The sequence below is a fragment of the Trachypithecus francoisi genome, unplaced genomic scaffold, assembly GCF_009764315.1.
Source record: "Trachypithecus francoisi isolate TF-2019V2 unplaced genomic scaffold, Tfra_2.0 Lachesis_group7, whole genome shotgun sequence".
In the NCBI taxonomy this organism is placed as follows: domain Eukaryota; kingdom Metazoa; phylum Chordata; class Mammalia; order Primates; family Cercopithecidae; genus Trachypithecus; species Trachypithecus francoisi.
In genome coordinates, this window is record NW_022681472.1 from 88,817,990 (window position 1) to 88,843,437 (window position 25,448).

Below are 25,448 nucleotides of genomic sequence, written 5' to 3' on the forward strand. Positions count from 1 at the left end.
ACTACTTTAAAATTCATGGATATATATTAATAAAAATTTTTAAGACAATAACGATAGACTACAGGTGACCAGAGTGTGAACAGGATTTTCTGTACCTGAAAATTGCAAGAAAAATACAAAGCAATTACACATGGAATACCCATTAAGCATCCTTTCTGCCCCGAAAGTCCAGGAGCTTCCCCGTCTGAGGCCTGGAGGAGGTGTTCACAAATGCTGTTTGTAGAAATTAACATCGTTCTTTACCAGGTATTTCTAGTTCTCTGCCCTCTGGTAAGACTGTATTTTTTTATTTTTTTAGTTTTTTTGAAACAGAGTCTCACTTTGTCACCCAGGCTGGTGGGCAGTGGTGTCATCTTGGCTCACTGCAGCCTTGACCTCCAGGTTCAAGCGATCCTCCTGTCTTAGTCCCCCAGGTAGCTGGGACTACATGTGTATGCCACCACACCTGGCTAATTTTTGTATATTTTGTAGACACGGGGTTTCACCATGTTGCCCAGGCTGGTCTCCAACTCCTGGGCTCAAGTGATCTGCTCACCTTGGCCTCCCAATGTGCTGGGATTGCAGGCATGAGCCACCATGCCAGGCCAGATTGTATTTTTTAACCTTTAGGTGCGGCCATGTGATGGGTGTTTGCCAATGACAAGCAAGCAAAAGTGAGATGTGTTACACCTGGGTGGGAGCTTTGAGGGCCGGTGAGCAATTTGCCAAATCTTCCCCCTGCAATCATGGTCATGAATCTGACAGGGGCTGCCCTATCAGCCTGGTCCTGGAGGGAAGACAGCATGGAGCACAGCCATTAATGGGCAGCCAACCTAAGCGGGAAGTAAAAATCAGTGGCTTTAGGTCACTGAGATGTTGCATTATTTGTTACACAGCACAACCTCTTTTATTCAGACTGATACAAAATGCTATGATGTTTGTGTAGACACAAGACTCTTGTTTTATGTGTCTGGTTCTTCACCATATATCTGTCACCTTTTTGATTTCCCTCTGCTCTACCTTCTAGAGAGCATTGCCTGTTCATGGTCTGGAGGCCCTCAACACAAATTTTCCTCCTTTCTGTAGCATTTCAGGGAAAACAGCCTGCAGGATGAGAGTGTATTTTGCTTCCTTTCCATCCCAAGATCTCATTGCAAAAAAATCTCTACTCTGGCTCTGGCCCCAATCCCCTCACTGCTATTGTGTCAGTATGTTTTGTGAGTGTCCTCCCCTCTACACACTTGACCCACAGCATTGTTGAAAGTAAGTATGGAGAAGTAAAGGTGAATGGATTATAATTTCCTCGGATGGAAGTTTGAGGTTGCAAAGGGATTACCGTAGTTTGGTTTCTTTTCCTCCTCTTCTCTTCTCTTCTCTTCTCTTCTCTTCTCTTCTCTTCTCTTCTCTTCTCTTCTCTTCTCTTCTCTTCTCTTCTCTTCCCTTCCCTTCCCTTCCCTTCCCTTCTCTTCTCCTCTCTTTCTTTTTCGTTTTTCTTTTTGAGACAGAATCTAGCTCTGTTGACCAGGCTGGAGTGCAGTGGCATGATCTCAGCTCACTGAAACCTTCGTCTCCTGGATTCAAGCCATTCTTCTGCCTCAGCCCCCCACGTAGCTGGGACTACAGGTGCCCACCACCATGCCTGGCTAATTTTTTGTATTTTCAGTAGAGACAGGGTTTCACCGTGTTAGCCAGGATGGTCTCAATCTCTTGACCTTGTGATCCGCCCACCTCAGTCTCCCAAAGTGCTGGGATTACAGGTGTGACCCACCGCGCCCAGCCTGTACCACTCAATTTAACTAGATACTTGCTTCTTCTTGAAATCATGTTTGAAATCACCTCGGCCTCCCAGGATTACCACAATTTCTTAATTTCCTAGAGATATAAATTTTTCAGGGACCTGTTGTTTCCAGAGTCAAGTTTATTAATGCATCTTTTTTTTTTTTTTTTGAGACGGAGTCTCGCTCTGTCACCCAAGCTGGAGTGCACTGGCCAGATCTCAGCTCACTGCAAGCTCCGCCTCCTGGGTTCACGCCATTCTCCTGCCTCAGCCTCCCGAGTAGCTGGGACTACAGGCGCCCGCCACCTCGCCCGGCTAGTTTTTTGTATTTTTTTAGTAGAGACGGGGTTTCACCGTGTTAGCCAGGATGGTCTCGATCTCCTGACCTTGTGATCCGCCCGCCTCGGCCTCCCAAAGTGCTGGGATTAATGCACCTTTTAACCAATCAATGTTGTTCTGGTTGAATCATGGATATAGAGAGTCAGCACCAACAATTCAGTAGGTTTTGTGCCAACATTGGGGCACTTTAGTGAGAGGGCACCATGGGTTCCAGAGATAGTGTTCTAGCTGGGGTCCTCCTGAAATCAGAAGGAGCTGGGATGAGGACTTCTACCTAGATGGTTTATTTGGCAGGTTATCAAGGAGTGAGGAAGCAGGGAAGAAGGGAACACCAGTGCCAGGTGTGTTATTGAGGATGCTGCTGTAGGCTGTGGAGTGCGGTTTCTCCAGGGCTGTCTGCAAAACGCTCAGGATGCTGCTGGTAAGTGTCAGCAGGGAGGGAAGGAGGCTTTTGGTTCCCACCTTGCCTCCTTAATTGAGGGCAGCTCCAGGGCTGCTTACACCCCTATAGGTCTGATCTATGCTTGTACATATAGGCTGGAGGAACATCACTGTAGGAGCAGTGCCCTTCCAATGGCAGAGAAAGCAGGGCCATGTTGTGCATGTTTGAGGTAAGATGCTACTGGCACCAGGGGAGCAGAAGCCTCCCAGAAACATCCACACCAGTGGCAACCATCGTCAAAGGTGAGGCAGAGAATGACAGTCACAGTCAGAGTGACAGTCATGTCTGCTTCCACATTGTGATGTGATTTGCAATAAAACGTGTGTGCCCAGTAGTATTGAACATGCTTGTATTCCTGGAAAAGCAAGCTGACTGTCAGTTCTGTTGCCAATGTGCATGGATATGGGTGAGGTGATGTGGGATGTGGGTGAGGTGGTGCGTGCTATCTAGAAGGCGGCAAATCTACCTTACCTTTCATAAGGAAGTCATCAGATCCTGAATGTTTATAACCGGAGAAACTGAGGGAATGCAATAAACTTTCCAGGCACTATGTTCTTGGCACTTACCTGAAGACAACCCTGCTCCCATGTGGCCTGGATTTAGGGTCCCTTCCTCCTCCATGGTCCCTTTAGGCCGTGTTGTGCGTCAGTATGACCTGCACATGAACTCCAGAGGAAAGGCCTGCCCAGGATGTTGCTGCTGTTCTGGTACAGAAACAATTGGATGCCCTTAAACGCACATGCCTTCCCATGTAATGTCTTGGCAACACGGAAATGAGCGCTCAGAATTGCCGCTGGCAGGAGTGCTGCTGGGTTCGTGTTTCTTTATGCAATGTGCCATCTGTAGGAGAGAAATTGATTTTTTAAAATAAACGGGCTTTGTGTAAAATGTATACATATGTATGGTGCCATTATTAGGCTTTGCAAATGCCTTTCTCCCACTGAAGAATTGTCAGTGCGCAGGGCTCCTCTACTGCGGATACGCAGGCACTCATGACTGGGGTTTGCATGAGGAAGGAGGCAGGAGGTTTGTGACCCCTTTCACAACCTTCTGAACCCATGAGCCTCAGAGAAGGGAGGGCGCTGGGTGGCCATCTTACCTGAGAGGCATTTAATGGAGCTTTTTCAGGCAGGGAAAGAGCAGTGAATGCTGTTCTACTCTTGGACAAAGGCAGACATACCCTGGAACATCGATACTGATATGGGCAGTGGGCTGGGTGCAGTGGTTCATGCCTGTAATCCCAGCAGCTTGGGAGGCGGAGGCGGGAGGATCACTTGATGTCAGGGGTTCGAGACTAGCCTGACCAATATGGTGAAACCTCATATCTATTAAAAATACAAAAATTAGCTGGTCATGGTGCCACATGCCTGTAATCCCAGCTACTTGGGAGGCTGAGGCAGGAGAATCGCTTGAACCTGGGAGGCAGAGGTTGCAGCGAGCCAAGATCATGCCACTGCACTCCAGCCTGGGCAACAGATACATATGCATCTATAGATATAGATATAGATATAGATATAGGCACTTGGGGCATCTGGGATCAAAACAGAAATGATACCTTAATATATTGGGGTCTTCATTGACCACAACCACAACATGGGTTATTAGCATGATGTGGCTGCTTACAAAAGTGGAGTAGCAGAATTCTAAGATGACCCCTGTGATGATGACTTTCATGTGTCCACTCAGGTAGGCTATATAGTAGTCATTTAATTGAAACCCAATCCAGGTGCACTGGGCAGGTATTTTGCAGACGTGGTTGACTTTAAGGAATACAGATTACCCTCGATAATGAGGGTGGACCTCATCCAATTCCTTGTAGGCCATAAAAGCAAACACTGAGATTTCCCAGAAAGAAAGAAATTCTGTCTCAAGACTTCAGCATCAACTCCTGCCTGAGTTCCTAGCCTGCTACCAAGCCCTGCAGACTTCAGATTTGCCAGGCCCATAGTCATGTGAGCCAATTCCTTAAAATAAATCTCTCAACATCTATATATCTATACATAGAAAAATAGATTGTCTTAATAGATATATCTAAATCTATGTCTCTCTATATAATCCACACTCGTTACTTCAAATCACTTTCCCTGAATATTTCCAGCCCAGACATCTATCTGATGCTCTCAATCAGTGGTCAGCACGCAGTGGCCCTCTAGCCAAACCCAGCCTGTCACCACCTTGGTAAATCAGTTTTGCTGGAACACACCCACATCCAGTGGTTTACACATCATCTGTGACTGCTTTCTAGCTACAACAGTGGAGATGAGTAGTTGTAGCAAGGATCGTACAACCCACAAAACCAAAAACATCCTCTCCTTGGCCATTTTCACAGTTTGCTGACCTCTATTCTAGACCCAAATATCCAACTTCTCTGTGCAATTTACATGGCCTTCCCATAAGACCACAGACCTGTATAAGACCACCTAGCTTCTTTCTCTTTCTTTGTCTCAGGGACAGCATCTCCCTCCACCATTTGTCCAGACTTGAAGCCCTAGAGTTATCTTTGACTTTCTCTGCATCTCCCCACAACCCAACATCCAATACTACATACAGTCCAACAAATCCAGTCTCCTGAGTAGCCAGTCCTTGGATATCTTCCCAAGCACCCTGCACTCTCCCTAGGTCCTCTCTAGCTGCCTGTTATAGCCTTCACAATATCTTCTGGCTCCTTCTCCAGCCTGGTCCCCTCTCGTACTGTCATCAGAGGCTCTTCCTGGAAACAAAACAAAACAAAACAAAACAAAACAACCAAGAAGATCTTCTTGTCTCATTATAAAAGACTTTGATGAGACACAGTTTAGAAGTCTAGCTTCTCATTGTCCTCTCCGAGGCCATCCCTTCCTGGTCTCTCCTTCCTGCTAGAGATCCTCCCTAACCCTGTCCAGCACAGCCCTGTGTTCAGCTTTGGCCATTCTCTCTCCATTTCTAGGATCTGCCATGTTCCTGCTGAACTCCGAGATTTGCACATCCTGCTTCCTCCCTGTGTTCTGCTCTCAGCTCTCGCTTTGTGGGTAGACTCCAAGGGAACCTCAGTCTCTCTGGGGATATCGATTTCTTTCTCTGGGGAACTTCCCATGTTCCTCTAGGTTTGGTTCCTGTCTTGGGCTTTTCTTGCCAAAGATTTTACACCCCATGTTGTAACTTCCAGTTCTCTGCCTGTGTCCTCCCGTAGTGCATCATCTCCACCAGGGCAGGGTTTATCTGTTTGCTTGCTCTGGTATCTACGGTCATTTTTTGAGCAAATGAAAGGGTGAGCGGATAGGGGTTGGTCCTGCCCAGCTTCTGAGAGGCAGAGGGAAGGACCATTTCCATATTACCAAAGCACAGAGGAGCTCAGTTGTTCTCCAAGGGAGGAGGTGACAGGACAATAGTGAAGTAGACAGACATGTGGCTTCTATGCCTGGGGAGAGGCCAAGTAAGATGGGGGAGCTCCCTCTTCCTCCTCCCACTCCGGAATCTTCAGGAGCAGAGGCTCCTGTTTTTTATCAGATTGATAATCTCTTTGGTTTCCTCCCCTCCTCTTCCCTCCCCTTCATCTTCTCTTCTTCCCCGCTTCTCATTTCCCTCTTCTTTCTCTCCACTCCATCTCTCCCTTCTCCCTGTCCTCCTCTGATTTTCCCATTTCCCATTCCCTTCCGTTTGTTTCTCACCTCTCTTCTTATTTCTTGCCTTCTTCCCCTCTTCCTTTCCCTCTTCTATTCTCTCTTTCCTCTTCTACCTCTCCCACAGTTGGCCAGTGCTGAAACATGTCCTCCCACTACTATGTAACCTTTAGCAGTTTTGTCTGCTTTAAACAATTTTAACCCAAGTTAATAACCTTGTGTCACATTTATGTTGAGCCCTCGCATATGGCAGGCATGTGCTGAGCCATTGACATGCTGACATGTGTTGCCTAATGACATTCACAGTATTCCTTTGAAGTGGATATTATTATTTACAGATGAGCAAATTGCATCACCTGTGATTCAGTAGGTGCAAGACTCTGTGGAGAATGAAAATAAATGATTTAATACACGGTCTACGGCTTTTGTAGCACTCCATTGGTGTCCAAGGTAGATTCTAAGAAGGGGTGCATGCCTTAAGCATGTATCCTGCTGTGCCCTCTCCACCTTTTCTGCTGTTTGCTTTTTTCCTCACTCACATCATGGATCTTGCAGCTTTGACTGCTAGATTCTCATCAGAAAGCTCCAGCCCCAACTTCTGCACTAGATACTTTTGGGAATGCATTTTTTTTTTTTTAATGAGATAGGGCCTCACTCTGTTGCTCAGGCTAAAGTGCAGTGGTACGATCTTGGCTCACTGCAACCTCCGCCCTGAGCTCAAGCGATCCCCTCTCCTCAGCGTCCTAAGTAGCTGGGACCACAGATGTACGTCCCCACGCCCAGCTAAGATTTTGTAGTTTTGGTAGACACAGGGTTTCACCATGTTTCCCAGACTGCTCTCGAACTCCTGAGCTCAAGCGATCTGCCTACCTCGGCATCCCAAAATGTTGGGATTACAGGCGTGAGCCACTGCACCCAGCTGGGAATGCATATAATTTTCTCTCTAGTTTTGTGGAGTTTCTGTAAGACATCCCCATTCCTTTTTAGAATGGGGGGTATGACAGAATCAATAGATGAGTAAAACAGTCATCTAAGCACCCAGAGTGCAAGGCATGATGCTGACACTCTGGGCTGGGCTGGAGAGAAGTCCATGCCTGCCGCTTGTTGAAGTGTAAGCTGGTGGTCATTTCCCAGCTCCAAGCCCCATTTCTACAAGTTGCACGGCACTGCTTCTCAGCAGATTAAAGACCTGGTCAAGCCCCTGGTGCTGTCTGTCATTTGATTGGTTTTCAGTTAACAAAAGTGCCTCTTTAATAATTATTCTGTTACGGGTTTTCCTTGAGTCTTCTGTTGGCCAATTCCAGCTAATCAAAGGCACTGCTAATGTTTAAGTTAATGAAATCATGACCATATTGTAGCTTTTTACCCACTTGCCAACAAGCACCTTATTGAGGACAAGCTGACTCTGGGCCATGCTGAGGTAAAAAGCAGCCTTGGGTTTACTCAGTGGATTCCCTCGTGACATCAGACAGATAGACTAAAGGAGCAATTAGCATTGGACACCTCTGCACGGTGCTGAGGATGGCTTTCAACAAGCCGGCAGCTGCTGCACTCCCATTAGTTAATGTCACCGTTCCTGCATTTATTCTGAATGATAATTGCAGTGCGTACCAATGTGTATTTTTAACTGCTCCTCTTAAAAAAAAAATGGAAAGAATGTCATTCTCTTTCTACAGAGGCTCAGCTGCAGCATTGTTGCCCCAATAAAGGGAAAGAAAAGAAAAAAATATAACGCGGAACAATCCTGCCGTGGCCAGTGGCCAAGTGAGACCTCAGACTCTCAGCCTGAAGGGAAAATAATGTAGCCGTGTGTTTGGAACCAGTTTTAGCAGTGTGCAGTGTGTATGTGTAGGGCATGGTGTTTGTGAGGCCATACACATTCCAAGAATAATTGCTCTGGGTTGTTTACAGTGAATAGTGGTCTTCACACATATCCTCTTGGACCCCTTTTTTTTTTTTTTTAATTTTTGTAAAGAATGAGGGAGGCTGAGCACGGTCGCTCATGCCTGTAATCCCAGCATTTTAGAAGGCCAAGGCAGGCAGATCACTTGAGGGTCAGGAGTTTGAGACCAGCCTGGCCAACGTGGGGAAACCCCATCATTACTAAAAGCACAAAAATTAGCTGGGTGTGGTGGCGGGTGCCTGTAATCCCAGCTACTCAGGAGGCTGAGGCAGGAGACTTGCTTAAACCTAGGAGGCAGAGGTTGCAGTGAGCAGAGATCATGCAACTGCACTCCATCCTGGGCAACAGAGTGAGACTCCATTTCAAAGCAAAACAAAAAAAAGGAGTGAGTGAATTACAAGCTATAAGGAAATGGCCATGAAACAGACAGCTAAAGTTTTGGTGATCTGTTTATTTTTATTTTTATATTACCTGAAAATTTGTATTTTGTAATATTTTTAGATTTATAGCAAAGTTGCAAACATACCCTTTACCTAGCTTACCCTAATGCTAACATTTTACATAACCATGGTGCAACTATGACAACTAAGAAAATAATACTGGTCTAGTACCCTGAGCTAACAGACTTCATTTTGTTGGTACCTATTATTTCACTGATGTCCTCTTCCTCAACGGGATCCAATGCAATCCAGAATTGCACATTGCATTTAGTTGTCATACCTATGCAGTCTCTTCCGATCCAAGGGCTTCTTAATCTTTTTCTTTGATTCTCTAAAGATTTCAAAGACTATTAGTCAAGTAGTTTGTAGAATGTCCCCCTGTTTGAACTGGTCTGATTAGATTGGGGTTATAGATTTTTTTTTTTTTTTTTTTTTTTTTTGAGATGGAGTCTCGCTCTGTCACCCAGGCTGGAGTGTAGTGGCTGGATCCTGGCTCACTGCAAGCTCCGTCTCCCGGGTTCACGCCATTCTCCTGCCTCAGCCTCCGAGTAGCTGGGACTACAGGCGCCCGCCACCTCGCCCGGCTAGTTTTTTGTATTTTTTAGTAGAGACGGGGTTTCACCATGTTAGCCAGGATGGTCTCGATCTCCTGACCTTGTGATCCGCCCGTCTCGGCCTCCCAAAGTGCTGGGATTACAGGCTTGAGCCACCGCGCCCGGCCGGGGTTATAGATTTTTTAGAAAAATATCATGGAGGTGAAGTGTTCTTCTGGTTGCGTGTAAATGGGTATGTGACAGCAAGCAAGAAAACTTATCACTGGTGATGTTAACCTTAACCAATGTAGTGTCCACTTGGTTTCTATATTTTCATTTCTATATTACATTCTTTGGAAACAAGTTACTAAGTCTAGCCCAGAATCAAAAGGAAAGGAATTGAGCTCTGTCTCATGGATATGTATGTGATACATTATTTGGAATTCTTCTGAAAGGAAGATTTGGGGAGCCTGGACTTAAAGATGGATCTGTCAGTATGTGATTTTGGGCCCATAACTCAACCTCTCTTAGTCTAAGATTTTTCTTCTAAAAAAAGAGAAGTTTCACAAAGATGCATTCCATGGTGTGGCCAGCTTGAATGCCCAGTGCTTAACCTGTTGTTAGGGTGACAGATTCTGAAATTAGAAAGATGAAGCTTTAGATTTCAGGTCCACCACTTACACACATGCCTTTAGATAAGTTTCTTAAACTCTGTAACATTCAGGTGCCTTGTCTATAAAATGGAATGAAACTGATAGGGAGATATCACCCGTAAGGCACTTAGCACAGAACTTTGTGGGTAGGGACACACAAGTTCCAGCTGTTATTTTGACCAAATAGCAGCTCAGTTGTACACTAGTCTAAGGCAGTGTTTAATGGTATCCAATGACTGTATAGAATTAGTTCTCTTCTTATGATATTGAAAAGTATTTTAGGACTTTTTCCAGCCTTGCTGAAACATGGTATCTATAGTAGCAGCATGACAACACCAATCTTAGCTTAACCTCTGACTTTTACACAATTACAGTTTTGGCAAAGTCAACAGAGCCCATCTTGAATGTCAGATGGAACACATGGCTTTGGGTCAGCCCAACCACTGAGCCACAGAACATTTTCATCGGTGCCTCAGTTTCTTCATCTGTCAAATAAGTGTGACTATTGTAGCTCCTAGCACAGTGACCACCACCTGGTGAAGATTCATTCCTGAGCTCAATAGCTGGCCCACCCATTGTAAACTGCTTATTGCAGAAGAATAGGGGGGCACACAGCCATTAACTCTCAGAAGGCAGTGTTGTGCTGAGCCACTGTTAGCCTCAGTGGGAAAAGCACCAAGTTCAAGCAGCCGAAAAAAGGACCCAGAGCCAGCAAATGAGACAAGGGGTTTCATTAGAGGCTTATGTATGGGAGAGGGAGTCCAGTGGTGGTGGACTGGGCAGGAGAACTGCCTTATGTACAGAAAAGATCCAGTGGCAGTGACTGGGAAAAGATAACCTCATGGCCCACTGGTGGTGAGCTGAGCAGGAAAACCACAACCACCCACAAATATTATGCAGTTTGTATATGATTTTCACTTAACATCTGATATGGTTTGGGTCTGTGTCCCCACCCAAATCTCATTTTGATTTGTACTCCCATAATTCCTGCGTGTTGTGAGAGGGACCCAGTGGGAGATAACTGAATTCTGGGGGCAGTTTCTCCTATACTGTTCTCATGATAGGGAATGAATCTCACAAGAGCTGATGGTCTGACAAGGGGAAACCCATTTCACTTAGCTCTCATTCTCTCTCTTGCCACTACCATGTAAGAAGTGCCTTCCGCCTTCCTCCATGATTATGAGGCCTCTCTAGCCATGTGAAGCTATAAGTCCATTAAACCTCTTTCTTTTGTAAATTGCCCAGTCTTGGGTATGCCTTTATCAGCAATGTGAAAACAGACTAATATCCTCCCCATAATGACCTCTGCTTGGCAACCTTCATTTAACCCCAAACTCAAGGCCTTAATCTCCTGTATGGAACTGTGTTCCATGAGCTGGGGCAGTGTGGGGTCTCAGATATTTACCATAGATAAGGAACAAATGAATCTCCAGGTTAGTCACTTCCGGATTCCCTAGCTTGGAGCACCCATGCAAGTGCATCTGCCATGCAGGATCATTGTAAGGGTATGCTTAAAGGATTGCTATCAGATACATTTATCCTGCAAGTGCAAAGTCTCATGACACCCAAAGTGGATGAGATTATGATAGTGGTTTTATTACAGATAAAATAGTTGGTTTGCATAATAGAAACAGACAATGAGGGACTTCAAAGGTGATTATCATTTCCCTGTGAAAAAATAAAGGTACGAAGGTGACTAATGTTAGATAATTAATGGAAAAAAAGGAAATTATCTAATGAGAATGGTTAAGAGTCTCTATTTCACAAGTTATTCAGTAACAATCAGCTAATAACAAGAAGTGAAGCAACACAGGGAACACTCATGATAAATTGTTTGGTGTAAATGATAATAAGAACATGACATACGTATTAGTTCATACTTGCACTGCTATAAAGAAATACTGAGTAATTTACAAAGAAAAGAGGTTTAATTGACTGACGGTTCTGCTAACTATACAGGAAGCATGACTGGGGAGGCCTCAGGAAACTAACAATCATGGCAGAAGGTGAAGGGGATGCAAGCGCGTCTTCCATGGCCAAAGCAGGAGAAAGAGAGGGGCTGGGAGGTGCTACACACCTGTAAACAACCAGATCTTCTAATAGCTCACTGGTTGGCATGAGAACACCACCAAAGGGGAAATCCGCCCCTAAGACCCAATCACTTCCCACCGGGCCCCTCCTCCAACATTGAGGATTACAATTTTATTTATTGTTTGTTTATTTATTTATTTGAGACAGAGTCTTGCTCTGTTGCCCAGGCTGGAGTGCAGTGGTGCAATCTCATCTCACTGTAGCCCCTGTCTTCTGGGTTCAAGTGATTCTCCTGCCTCAGTCTCGTGAGTAGCTGGGATTAGGCATGCACCACCATGCCCAGCTAATTTTTGTATTTTTAGTGGAGACAGGGTTTCACCATGTTGGCCAGTCTGGTCTCAACCTCCTGACCTCAAGAGATCTGCCTGCCTCAGCCTCCCAAAGTGCTGGGATACAGGCATGAGCCACCATGCCCCACTGAGTATTACAAGTTGACATGAGATTTGGGTGGGGACACAGATCCAAATCACATATCTACCTGCATACCTATAGGGACACCCCCTGAAACTATTGCTACAGAATAAAATAAAAGGGGAGATGTAGGGAGACCCCTAAAACTATTGCTATGGAATAAAAGATGAAATGCTCCTGATTATTGTAAATACAAAATTGCATGCAGGATTGTGTAAAGGCAATGCCAGGTTAGACTGCCAGAATGAGCCAACAGCACGTGATGTGCTTCCCCCTTCAGAGAACCTGTGAACGGACATGCAGTCCGGGAGGTTTCACATCACCAAGATTCCTATCCCAGAAAAGCAAATGTTCATAGCTCTGGGAATGGAATACGACCCTCATGGAGAGCCTATAAACGGACACATTGGGGGGCACCTGTCCATATGGATAAGATAGGGCTATAAATGCCCTCATCTAGCCACGGCTCTTCTAGGCCTCTTTAGGGTTAAGGCATACTCCCTTCTGACAATTTCTGGTCTAACCGATTGTCTAGCTTCATGTCCTGTTTCTATGGATTGTTTGTAACCAGCTTTTGCTGCAACTGTTACTGCTGATTAACATCTTGCTAATCATAGACTATGGAAAGACTGCATTTCTGTTTTAAGGCTCTGTTAGAAATTACTGATGCACACACTATATTGTAAATTCTTACCTCTGTATACTGTACTTCTGCATACAGATGTTATGTTAAAGAATTACTTCATCCCCATGTGACCATCTCACCTCATAATCAAATGACCCTAAATCCCTCACTAACCTACCCCCACCCTCACTAAACTTAATAATTGCTGCTATATCCAGTGTATTGTTGGCACCACGGGACCAGAAGGTGGGGACACCCCTGGAACCAGCTTTCACTATCTTGTATATGTCTATTATTTCTTGACCTGCCGATCTGCCTGGGAACAAGGAGAGAACCCCGTTGCATTGTGGGCTGCTGGCCAGATCCCACAATACATACCATGCTTGGGACTGTGAAAATACATGAGTATGTAGACAGATTCTACAATGGAATGTGTAGAAGTGAAAGTATCCTTCTGTTAAGACAAATAAAACATAATTTGGTAAAAGTTAAACAAATCTTTTATTTTAAGTTTCCAAACAAATCTTCCAAGTTAAGAAAAACAGAAATAAATGCAATCCACATTTCTCACTATTTTGGAATAAATAGATGGATATTCGTTCTGTACACCTGCTCCACATAAATATTTTCCCAATTTCCCTCTTCCCATATATGTCCCTCAAAGCTCCTCCATAAAATTAATACAGTCGACAGAATTGTTTGTAAAAGACAAAGAGAAACAATTTCAGGACTCTGTACAAGGAGGGAAAGATAAAGCTTTTTTTTCATTTTTTTCTTTTCATTCTTCAGTAGCTTGTTAGAGTCTCAGAACCTGTGTTATTGAAACCCCAGGGCAACGAGCATTAAGGTGAATCTATTGCCAAGCCTGAGTCCTTTAATGAGTGCATTGATCAGAGAAGAGAGGCAAGAAAGCAGAGTCCGGTGGCATCTGAATGAATGTAAATTTAGCCCCGATTGAAGTTCCGCCACAGTCGGCCTGCTCCATGCTGACAGTGTTATCGAGAGGAGAGAAAAGCAATTTTGGTCTTCAGTCTTGATTCTCTTCATGCTGTTGGCAGTTTTTAAGAAGAACAAGTTATGACTATTTTACTTCTAAAAAGCAGTGGAAACTTGTCAAAGATTTCCCCCCTGGAAGTGACAATTGAGAATGCGTTTACTTGGTGCTGCTCTTGAATCTGAAATCAATCCGATAGACTGGAGAAAGAAGTACTTTCCAACTGGTCGAATTGTCAGGAAATTGGTAAGGCTGCCTCAGCAGGAAGTGAGCACCCCGTCACGGGAAGAGTGCAAACAGGAGCAGGCTGGCCAGTTGGCAGGATGTTTCCGAGGGATTCACGCATGAAAAGGAGGCCTGCAGGGAGGTGGAGGGCTTGATACTGAGTCATCTTAAAGATGACGCCAATGTTAGTCTTCTATCATTCTAGACAACCGGCCAGCAAAATGATAGGGATCACAGGTTTTTGGAATTAGACAGATGGATTTTTAGATTGTGGCTTCTCTCTTGTGTGACATTGGGCAACTTACTGTCCCAGTCTTTATATAAAGACTCTGTCTCTCTGTAAGTCAAAAGGGGATGGAAATATTACCTAACTCATAGGTCTGGAGACTTTAAATTAGGTAATGCCTGAGTGTAGACTGCTCATCTCAGTACCTGGCGTATAAATTGTTCTCAGTGAATGTTCTTATGATTAGGATTGCCCAGTGATTTGTCTTCAGATTCAACTTTGTATATTGAGCGCTTTTTGGATGCTTGATATTTTTGCCCCTGTTATCTTACGTAAAATCCTCAACCACCTTGAGAGGTATGGCTGTTTAACTTCACTTTCCAGAAGAAGACACGGAGGTTCAGAGAGGCTCAGTGACACATTCAAGGCCACACCGCTCCCTCAAGTAACTGTTTGTTGTTTTCTGCGTTATCACACCTGCCCAGCACAAGGTCTAGCACATAGCAGGAGCTTGATAAAGCGAGGGTCTCCGAGGACTCAACTCCACTCTGCTTGCACAACTTCCACTCTGCCCTGAGATGCTATCTCTTGCTCATCTCCTTCCTGCATGTTTGAGCCCCTGACTCTCCTCTCTTCTCTCCCCTTCCTCTGCCTTCAGATTTTGGCACATCAGCGCCTTTTGATTTCTGTAGCCTCTTCAGAAGTATTTTTGACACAAACAATAGTCCCGGCTTCTGCTTTTCCGAGAGGCATCAGCACAATCCGAGCAGACACTGGTGACTCATTTTGATCATCGCCTTTAAGCAATTCACTCTGTGAGCCTGGACTTGACAGGCCTCACTGTGCCGTGAAATCTAATACTATTTTTATGCCCTTTAATCTATCTTTTAACAGCCTCCTTGTTTAGAACTCTGTACCCTGGATTCACGGAAAGCACGTTTTTGACAGTGGTGAGGACAAACTTGGCCTGTCTTAATCAAAGGTTCGGGGAGACCCAGTCTGAGGTCCTTACCCAATCTTCAACTCTCCTAATGCCTTCCCCCACTGCTTCCTTTTATAATGGCCTCAGCAGGAACCTTTCTGGCTGCTTGACAGAGGCACTGGCTGGCTTCTTCCATCTTAATAACTGCCGAGCTCTCCAAAGGAGGAGGTTGTCAAAATGTTTCTAAAGTGCCAGAGTTGTTCCATTGAATCACTGTCACTGGAAAGTCATTATGGAAATACATTTTCTGGGTGAATGTCAGGGAAGGGGCTAGTCACTTCCTTCTGAAAGCCTTCCTAGATCGCCCCAGGCCAAGTGATAGGCTTCTCTCCTGAGTTCTTTAAGAACTGAGTGCGTATCTTTGTGCTTATACTTTATTTAATGTGACAAGCATTCATGAGGGATTTACATGAAGCATTCTATTATATTTGTTTAAGTGTCTTTCTTCTGGACTATACCGTAAGTTTCTTTGTCTTATTAGGAATTTAGGGTAGGGACGCAGCATGCTGATCCCAAAAGTCACTTCTGCTCTCTGGAAATCCAGACCAAGAGAACTGCACATACAAGAATGAAAGCCAAGGCTGGGCACGGTGGCTCACGCCTGGAATCCCAGTACTTTGGGAGGCCGAGGCGGGTGGATCACGGGGTTAGGAGTACGAGACCAGCCTGACCAACATAGTAAAATCTTGTCTCTACTAAAAATACAAAACATTAGCCGGGCGTGGTGGTGAGTGCCTGTAATCCCAGCTACTCAGATGGCTGAGGCAGGAGAATCGCCTGAACCTGGGAGATGGATGTTGCAGTGAGCCAAGATTGTACCACTGCACTCCACCCCAGGTGACAGTGAGAAAAGAAAAATGAAAGTCATACAGGAAGCAAACACTTTTCATTTATAGAATCACTGGGAAAACAATGTGTATAGTTTACTGTTGAGATTTCTGGGAAAATGGAGCTGGAGAGTGGAATGGAGGCTTGGGTCCTATGGGGATTCTTCGACTTCCCCTGGTACCTAACCCTGGAGCCCATGTGCTCTTGGCCAAGTCCCAAGAGGGATCTCGAGACCCTCAACACCACCACTGAAGTGGATGAAGTTCAAACAAAACCCCATGGGGCAAGCATGGGAGCAGGAAATGAAAGAGAAGGAGAGGCTCCAGGCCTGGACTTCAGGTTGTAGGCTTTCAGTTGGCATGTTTTTCTGAAAGCACTTAAAAGCTACCAACTGTTTAAATCATGGTCAACTTTCACTTCCAGCCATAATGAAGTAACAGGGACTGAAATTATCCTCCCACTTTAGACAGCTAATCATATGGACAAAATATTTGAAATAACAGTATTCACACACTAGAAAACAGGCAGTGCAGGACAGTAATCCTTGAGAAAAAAGAACAAATGGGGCAAGTTTCTAGGCATACTTCTCTCTTTTGCCTGGAGAGAGTTTCCAGGCTGCAGTGCAAGAAGCAGCAGCTGAAACTGAGTCCAGTGGTCTCCCTAAGTTTAGGAGGCAGGACTGAGAATTTAGGGAGGCCAATGTGGCTGGGATTCTTTCAGCATTGTTCCTGAGAGGAGTGAGCTTCACAGAAAAAGAGCTTTGGAGTTTTGTGGAAGAGTCGTTTTTGAGTCTTTAGCTGAGTACTAATCAGCACATGCAGTAAAGAAAACTACCTGCCAGGAAGGAAAAACAAAACAAAACAAAACAAAACAAAAAACAAACAAACAAACAAAAAACACTTGGAAGGAGTAGACAGAAAAATTTCTAGAGCCATACAGGACTGGGAGTAATTCATGTTCCTGACAGCCATTATAAGATACCTCATATGGCAAAGGGCATCAGATTAAGTATTCAAAAGCAGATTGTTTTATTGATGGGGACAGATTAGTTTGTGTCTGCCTAGCAAAGCATAGACATAGGCCTTGAGAGGATCAGTTTTTTCCCAACTACCTTAATTGTACCCAAGAACAAATCTGAAGAATATTTATAGGAATACAGAAAAAATGTAATGCCCCAAAATTAAAAGTCACCAATATCTAGCATCCTACCAAACAGCACTAGATACTCAAAGAAGAAAAATATAACCCGTAATAAAGATTTAAAAACCAATCCATAGAAACAGACATTAGTTAAATGACACAGATAATCTAATTAGTACATATGGAAATTAAAACAGCTATTATAAATACATTCTTTATATTTAAGAAGATAGAAGAAAACATGAGCATGTTAAATGGATGTGTAAAAGATATGACAAAGATCCAAGTCAGGCTTCTAGAGATAAAAAATACCTGAGATGTAAAATGCATGAGATGCCACTAATAGCTAATTAGAGGCTACAGAGGAAAAGATTAGTGAACTTGAAAAAAAAAGCAGTAGAAAACATTTAAAATAAAACAGAAAAAATACTGAAAATAAAGTGAACATTGATGTGCATTATCCCATCAGTGTGCCATGGGGTAGTTTCACAAGGTCTAAGATATGTGTAATTGGAGTCCCAGAGAAAAAGGGGAAGAGAAGGATATTCAAAGAAGTCTGTTCAAAATTTTTCCAAATTTGATAAAAACTATAAACCCCTAAATCCAAGAAGCCCAGAGAACTCTCCAAACTGAAGAAACTTGAAGAAAATGACACCAGTGCACAATGTAATCAATTTTCTTGAAACTGATATAAACAGAGTGTCATAAAAGTATCCAGGAAAAGTAAATGCATTATGTACAGGGAAACAACAATGAGAATGATGACAAACTTTTTGTTGGCAGCAACACAAACCAGAAGACAATGGGGCAACATCTTTAAAATACTTAACAAAAAGACAAAATACTTAGAATTCTATACTCAGCAAAAGTGTCTTTCGAAAATGAAGGTCAAATGCAGACAAATAAGAGGAAACTAGTGTTTAGATATACATTTTAGAAGGGTCACTCTGTTCACAGGATAAAGAATACATAGGTAGGAAAGACTCAAGGGAAGAGAATATTTTAATGATCTCGATATCAGATGATGAGAGCCTAAGTTAAGACAGTTATTGTAGGAATAAAGAAAGAGATGAGTTGAGAGATACAGACTGTTGTTTGCCTGGGAAATATTACTCTTCCTTCAAAGCACATTTTGAATAGCAGAAATTGTGACTTCTTCATCTGATTCCTCAGGACATAGAGTAAGCACACTGTTGGCTCTTAGAAAATATCATTTCAATTCTAGTTGCCTTTCTTTGTGCTGACTCTTGTCCATACTACTCAGTTTTTTTTTGAGATGGAGTTTTGCTCTTGTTGTCCAGGCTGGAGTGCAAGGGCACGATCTCGACTAACTGCAACCTCCGCCTCCCAGGTTCAAGCGATTCTCCTGCCTCAGCCTTCCTGAGTAGCTGGGATTACAGGCATATGTCACCATGCCCAGCTAATTTTGTATTTTTAGTAGTGATGGGGTTTCTACATGTTGCTCGGGCTGGTCTTGAACTCCCGACCTCAGGTGATCCACTCACCTCGGCCTCCCAAAGTGCTGGGAGTACAGGCATGAGCCACCGTACCCAGCCTGTACCACTCAGTTTAACTAGATACTTGCTTCTTCTTGAAATCATGTTGGCCATACATTTATAAATAACAATAATACAACCGAAATTATTAATTTTGAAATGCAAGTTTGTTTTGAAATGTTGCTCTATAGTAAATGCCATGAGATATACTTGCCAATCTTCTAGTTTTCTGTGTTTTCCTTTACAAAGCAACCTGAATTTATTTTAAAATACTAATTAAATTGGATACTAGAATAGAGTCAAAAATAAGCAAGATTCAAAGATCTAAATTAATTTTCAGTTTGTAGTATATATTTCAAAACGAAGTAAGTCCATGCTTTTTTGACAATAAAAATTCCTACCATTTATGTAGCAAACATAACACTACTGAATTAAAATTATTATAGTAGTAATTAGATTATTCTTTCTGGACTAAGGATGACTACTAATGCATTAATATAGTTGTTCAACAAAAAGAATGAGAGTATTACCAATAATTATCTACTTATCCTTGAAGGTTCTGCTCAAATGCCCCCACAGCTTTCCCTGATTCCTCTAGGTAGAGAGGACTACCTATTATTCTTGCTTCTATTATACTGTGTACATATTTTTATGTTTTTCCTCAGTTTGAACTCTCTTCTCCAATCCCTTAGTAAGCTACTACTCATTTTATTTTTAGTTTAGAAGTTCCTTTTTCCAAAAAGCCCTCCCTGAATTCTCATGCCTGTGATGTCCCTTCTTTGTCTCTCATTGACCTAGATACTTCCCCTAGTATAGACATTACTTAGCTTTGTAATTCCCTCTCTATGTGCCTGACCCTTCTCTCCACACTGCAAATACAGTGAAGGAGGAGACCATATTTCTCATGGTCACATGGATCTCAATGCCTATTAGAATTCTTGACACTTAGTAGGTTCATTTTTGAATGAATACTTGTATCTAAATTATCCTAGATCCTCAATTTGTAATGTGCACAGTACTTGGCAAGCAATAGTTACTCAATAAATAAGTGTTGGTTAGACTGATTTAAAGCAAAGTCCTTGCTTATACAATCTGGTGAAAAGACATAGATACTTAAATAGACCACAATACAACTAAGAATGTGCCAAACACTAAAAGAATAATTCATTATAATTGGAAGCTTTGGAAGTATAATACAAGATTGATGTTCTTAACGAATGGACATGATGGTTAAAGAGGGAACTCTTGGCAGACAAAACATCATGGCACAGCAGTATAACTTGCAGTGCAATATATGTGAGGACTGGTAAGCAGTTCTGTGTAAACACAGCATAGACTGCTCCAATGCCTGGGGCTGGGGTTGGATTAGGAAGCTGTGGGAGCTGGGGCTGGGTTAGATCCAATTTTACCACTTTCTTTTGCAAAAGAGTTGTCTGGGTGCATAAGTAATAAAACCTTGGAAAGAAATATATATTTAGTGTCAACTTTTGTGGGAGCCTTTGTATGTATTATTTTACTTCATTACAACAATCTTATGAGAGATTATACATTTTGTAGAAGGGGAAATTGAGGCTCAGAAAGTTAAAAGAAGCTGCCCAAGTTGACCCAGGTAAGTCGTATTAAGTAGACCTGGGATTTTAGACAGGACTATCTGGTTAAACCAGTAACAATGTTTATAGAATTATGACTATATAAATATAGGTCCCTGCTAAGCTAAGTAGTGCACAGTTAGATCAACTTTCTCCTTCAAATTTTTGTTTTACTTGGAGTTAATAATTGCCTCGATTTTCTATTGTTTATTTTCTACTTGCCTATTATTATCTTTTTTAGTGTTTCCACCTTCTGTCATATGCCTGTAAATAGCTCTTCAAATATTTAACCACAGTTATAAGCTTTCAGTTGTATTTATTTATTTCTTTATTTTGACATGGACTCTTGCTCTATTGCCCAGGCTGGAGTGCAGTGGCATGATATCGGCTCACTGCAACCTCCACCTCCCGGGTTCAAGTGATTCTCCTGCCTCAGTCTCCCGAGTAGCTGGGATTACAGGCACTTGCCACCACGCCTGGCTAATTTTTGTATTTTTAGTAGAGATACGGTTTTGCCATGTTGACCAGGCTTATCTCCAACTCCTGACCTCAGGTGACGGACCCGGCTAGGCCTCTCAAGGTGTCGGGATTACAGGCATGAGTCACTACGCCTGGCTTGGTTTTATTTTTACGGTATTTAAAACCCGCCTCCTGCATCATGTTTTTCTTTCAGTCTGCATAGATCACTTTTTCAACTTGATACACAATGGCCATTCTTTTGCTAATGTTGCTCTCCTGAGTTGAACCCTCTGTCTCTTCTATCATGGGTCTCTCTTTTCTATTACCTTCATCTCAGTAAGTGCCTCCTTCAGTACTTCCTAAGAATGGAAATGTAGAAGGCTATTTTACATTTATTGTTGTTATTATTATTATCATTATCATTATTATAATGTTGGCAAGTCTGAAACTGCTCTCATTTCCTTGGAGTTGATTGATAATATATTTCCAGGTTGGTAAATCATACCACGGATTGGCTCACCCTACAGCCATTTCATCCTGCCTTCTCTGTGCTTTCCTATAATTTAGAGTCTGAAAAATTAAAAATATATTTCACAGGCTTCTGGTCATGATGCAGTAGCTGGGACTAGATTATCGCTCCTGCCGTAAACAAATACAAAACTGGATAAAAATATGAGATAACTATGTTCAGGCAGTGGGCAGTAGGTAATGCAAATCTGCAATTCTTGAGAGAAGGGAAACTTCTGAGATGAATCTTGTGAGTATCCAGCTCTGTGCTTAGAACAATTTCCTGGTTGCAGCACAATAAGCTGGAGTCCAAACAGAGAGCATGGCCTCAGTGAGCTGACTAAACAGAGATCACAATTAAGAGTTATGGGCTTGAGGCAGATGGAATCCTCAAGGTGGGCCTTGAGTAGAGGACTCTCTGTGGAAAGGAGATTCCATGAATTGATGGAGAATCCCTGAGATTCTGTGGCTGAATTTGAGTTATACATGTACAGGACAAACCATCCAGCCTTACCATATAGCACATACTATGCTGTTAAGAGCCAAACACAGATACCAGAAGTCAAGAAGTTCTTGGAAGGAGAAGTGCAAGGGAAGTTGGAGTTCTTGCCCTGTCAGAGTGGAGACATCTCCTTAATCCATTATTAATACCCTAGCATCTAGCTGAGACTCCAGAAAGTTTGTGTCTTAACAATAGGGATCATAGCATGGAACTGGCCTAACCAAGGTCACAGAAAACATCCCTAGAAAATAATGAGTGTTTGGTCCCTTCAGGTTAGAGAGATTTGGAAAATACCTTGAGCTTTTCACAGACCTGAATGAACAAAGCATTAAACCAAGCATTTAGAAGTTCAGTTGATTAACCAGTAATTGAATGACTTGTTAATTTGATAGGACAGTACTGAAGCCAGAGTCTCTTCAATGTCTTTTCTACAATATTCAGCATTCAATGCAAATTTCAGTAGATAGACAAAGAAATAGAAACATATGATTCATAGTAAAAAACAAGAAAAAACAAAACAGAATAAAATAGTCAACAGGAACCAAATCTAAAATAATGCACATGTTGTACTAAGAAAAGACTTGAAAAATACTCTTGTAAAGATGTTTAAATAAAAAAAATTTGATTTTAATTAGTGAGCAAATAAAAAAATCAATAGAAAAAATGTAGACTATAAAATTAAATAGTGTCTGGTTGCAGTGGTTCATGCCTATAATCCCAGCACTTTGGGAGCCTGAGGCAGGTGGATCACAAGGTCAGGAGATCAAGACCATCCTAGCCAACATAGTGAAACCCCATCTCTACTAAAAATACAAAAATTAGCTGGGTGTGGTGGCGGATGCCTGTAATCCCAGCTACTTAGGAGGCTGAGGCAGGAGAATTGCTTGAACCTGGGAGGCAGAGGTTGTAGTGAACTGAGATTGCACCATTGTACTTCAGCCTGGGCGATAAGAGCAAAACTCCATCTAAAAAAAAAAAAAAAAAGAAAAGAAAAAAATAGAAATTCTAGAACTGAAACAAATGAACAGAAATAAAAAGTTTACTGAACAGGTCTAATAGAAGATTGGAAATGGCAGAAGAAAAAGTCAGTGAACTTGATCATAGATAATAAAAATTGCTCAATCTGAAGGAAAGGATAAAACATTGAATAATGTTTAAAAGAACCCCAGTGCTCTGTATGAAAATAGCAAATAGTCTAAACATCAGCACTAAGAGAGAAGCTGGTGAACAAAATGCAGTGGCTTGCACCTGTAATCCCAGAACTTTGGGAGGCCGAGGTGGGTGGATCATTTGAGTGGTCAGGAGTTCAAGACCAGCCTGACCAACTTGGTGAAACCCCGTCTCTGATAAAAATACAAAAAACTTAGCCAGGTGTGGTGGCACATGTCTATAGTCCCAGCTACTAGAGAGTCTGAGGCAGGAGAATTGCTTGAACTTGGGAGGCAGAGGTTGCAGTGAGCTAAGATTGCACCACTGCATTCCAACCTAGGTGACAGAGTGAGATTCTGTCTCAAGAAAAGAAAAAAAAAAAAAATTAAAGAAACTATAGTCTCTAATTCCCCAAATTTGATGATTTATAGGTCCAAGCAGTTAAACAAACATCAAAACCTGATAAATACAAGGAGTTTCATCTAGTAGTATGATAATCAAACGATTGAGAAACAGAGATAAGGAGAACATCATGAAAGAAGCCAGAGCAAACAGACACATTATATGTAGAGGCCAAGCATAAGAATTATTGCTGACTTGTTGTCAGAAACAATGGAGGCCAGAAGATAACGGAATAACATCTTTGAAGTGCTGAATGAGAAAAGCAATAACCAAACCAAACTGTCAATACAGAATTCTGTATTCAACAAAAATATCCTTTGAACAGGGGTGCAATAAAGGCATTTTCAGTTAAATTAAAATTTAGTGATTTTACCTCCATCAGACTATAGTACAAGAAATGCTAAAGCAAGTCCTTCAGGTCAAAGAGATGTAATAGTCTATAGACGTTCAAATCTACAAAAGAAAATAAAAAGCACCAGAGAGAGTAAATAAGTAGGTAAATATAAAAGACTGTTTTCTTGTTTCTTATAACTCACGTAAAACACAACTGACTATTTAAAGCACAAACGAAAACACCAAAAAGTGGGGTATTACAATTATATCCTGAATTTAGTCATGAAGTAATAAGAAGACAAATTCTGATGTTCGTCCTAAAAGACAAATGACGTGGAATTTTCAGAAAGACCAATGTCTTGAAAATGCAGAAAGGTAAGAGAACTATTTTTCGTTAAAGGAGAATAAAATGACATGAGAATCAAATGCAACTCGTAACCCCTAATTGGATCATGGCTCAAACACACAGATACATACATGTATACATGTGCATGTGCACCCAGAAAAAACAAGACTTAATTGGATGATTAATAGAATTTGATTTGAATATGGACAACATGTCAGATAATATTATTATTCAAATAATTATCCAGTGTGATCAATGTACTGTGGTTATGTAGGAAAATGTTTAGTTGTTAAGAGATTCATATTGCTGTGTAATTAGTGGTCAAAATGCCATGACTGGTGATTACACCTTGCCTTCAAATGGTTTAGGGGAAAAAAAAGGTAAAATATCAGAAAATGCTGTCACAGCTATAGAAGCTCACTGCTCCAATTTCCCTTTAAGAAAGCACTTACCAGTCAGTTGCAGAGTGTAGTCAGCTAGAAGTTTCTAATCATTAGGTCCTTCAGGATCCAATTCTGCTTTGGAGCTGAGGTCACACTCTTCCCCAACAGTGCCCAGCCAGTGACTGATCAGTGCATGATACCAGCTGTGCAGTGAGAATCTTTGCTCTGGAACTCCCTGTTAGGTCGGCTGAGACCTTGTCAGATCCTTATCATAGTCTGAGACACTCCCTGTCAGTGCTACTTCAACTCCCTTGATGTCTCATAGACTCTCCTCTGGCATCCTAACTCAGTCTCTTCATTAGTGTCCTTCTGACTGGCATAATCAGTGACTCTAATTGAGGACTATATAGATGGGCATTATCTTACTCTTTCAAATTTATGGTTTGAAATTTTCACAATAATAAAAAGTTAAAAGTCTTAATACAACAAGAAGAAGCACTTCCCTGTAGCTAGCGTTACTGAGTAATTTGGGTTTTATTGATCAGAATTACTCATGTGAACCTTGGAACAGGACCCAAGTTAACTGCATGATAATCCATTTTTAATACGATGGGTTCTTTATATGTTTCTCCCTATAAAAACTTTTAGAATCATGTCGTTATTACTTGTAGTTTTGAAATTTCATGACAAGGCAACTTCTTATTCATTATGTTGAGTGCTCAGTGGGCCCCTTCATTTATTATACTTGTCACTGGATGTGCATGCCTTTCAGGTATGGAAATTTCCCTGTCTTATATCTTTGACAATTTCACCTTATTCTTCTTTTAGTTCATTTTAGAAGACCATATGTCGAACCTCTTGGTTTAATCTTCTAAATTTTGATTTATTTTAGTCATTTTTCTCTCTTTTTTCTTGTTATGCTTTCTGAGAGTTTATTTTTGTTTTGCATGTTTTAATATAAACTTAATGAATTGCATATTGTGATACTGTGATGTTATTTGCATAAGGATAAATATCCTTATACATTTCTTTTTATTATTATTATTTTTATTATACTTTAAGTTCTAGGGTACATGTACACAACGTGCCGGTTTG

The 25,448-nt window shown here is 42.1% G+C and overlaps 1 long non-coding RNA gene across 1 annotated transcript; it reads right to left on the reverse strand.

Annotated features, from left to right (window-relative positions):
* Window positions 1-1,879: 1,879 nt before the first annotated feature.
* LOC117079136 lies at window positions 1,880-24,520 on the reverse strand. The gene is made up of 5 exons (XR_004435272.1): window positions 24,423-24,520; window positions 23,665-23,744; window positions 3,104-3,377; window positions 2,191-2,334; window positions 1,880-1,909 (listed from the first exon to the last, which is right to left on the reverse strand). It is a non-coding gene; the product is annotated as an uncharacterized LOC117079136 (long non-coding RNA).
* Between the last annotated feature and the right edge of the window lie 928 nt (window positions 24,521-25,448).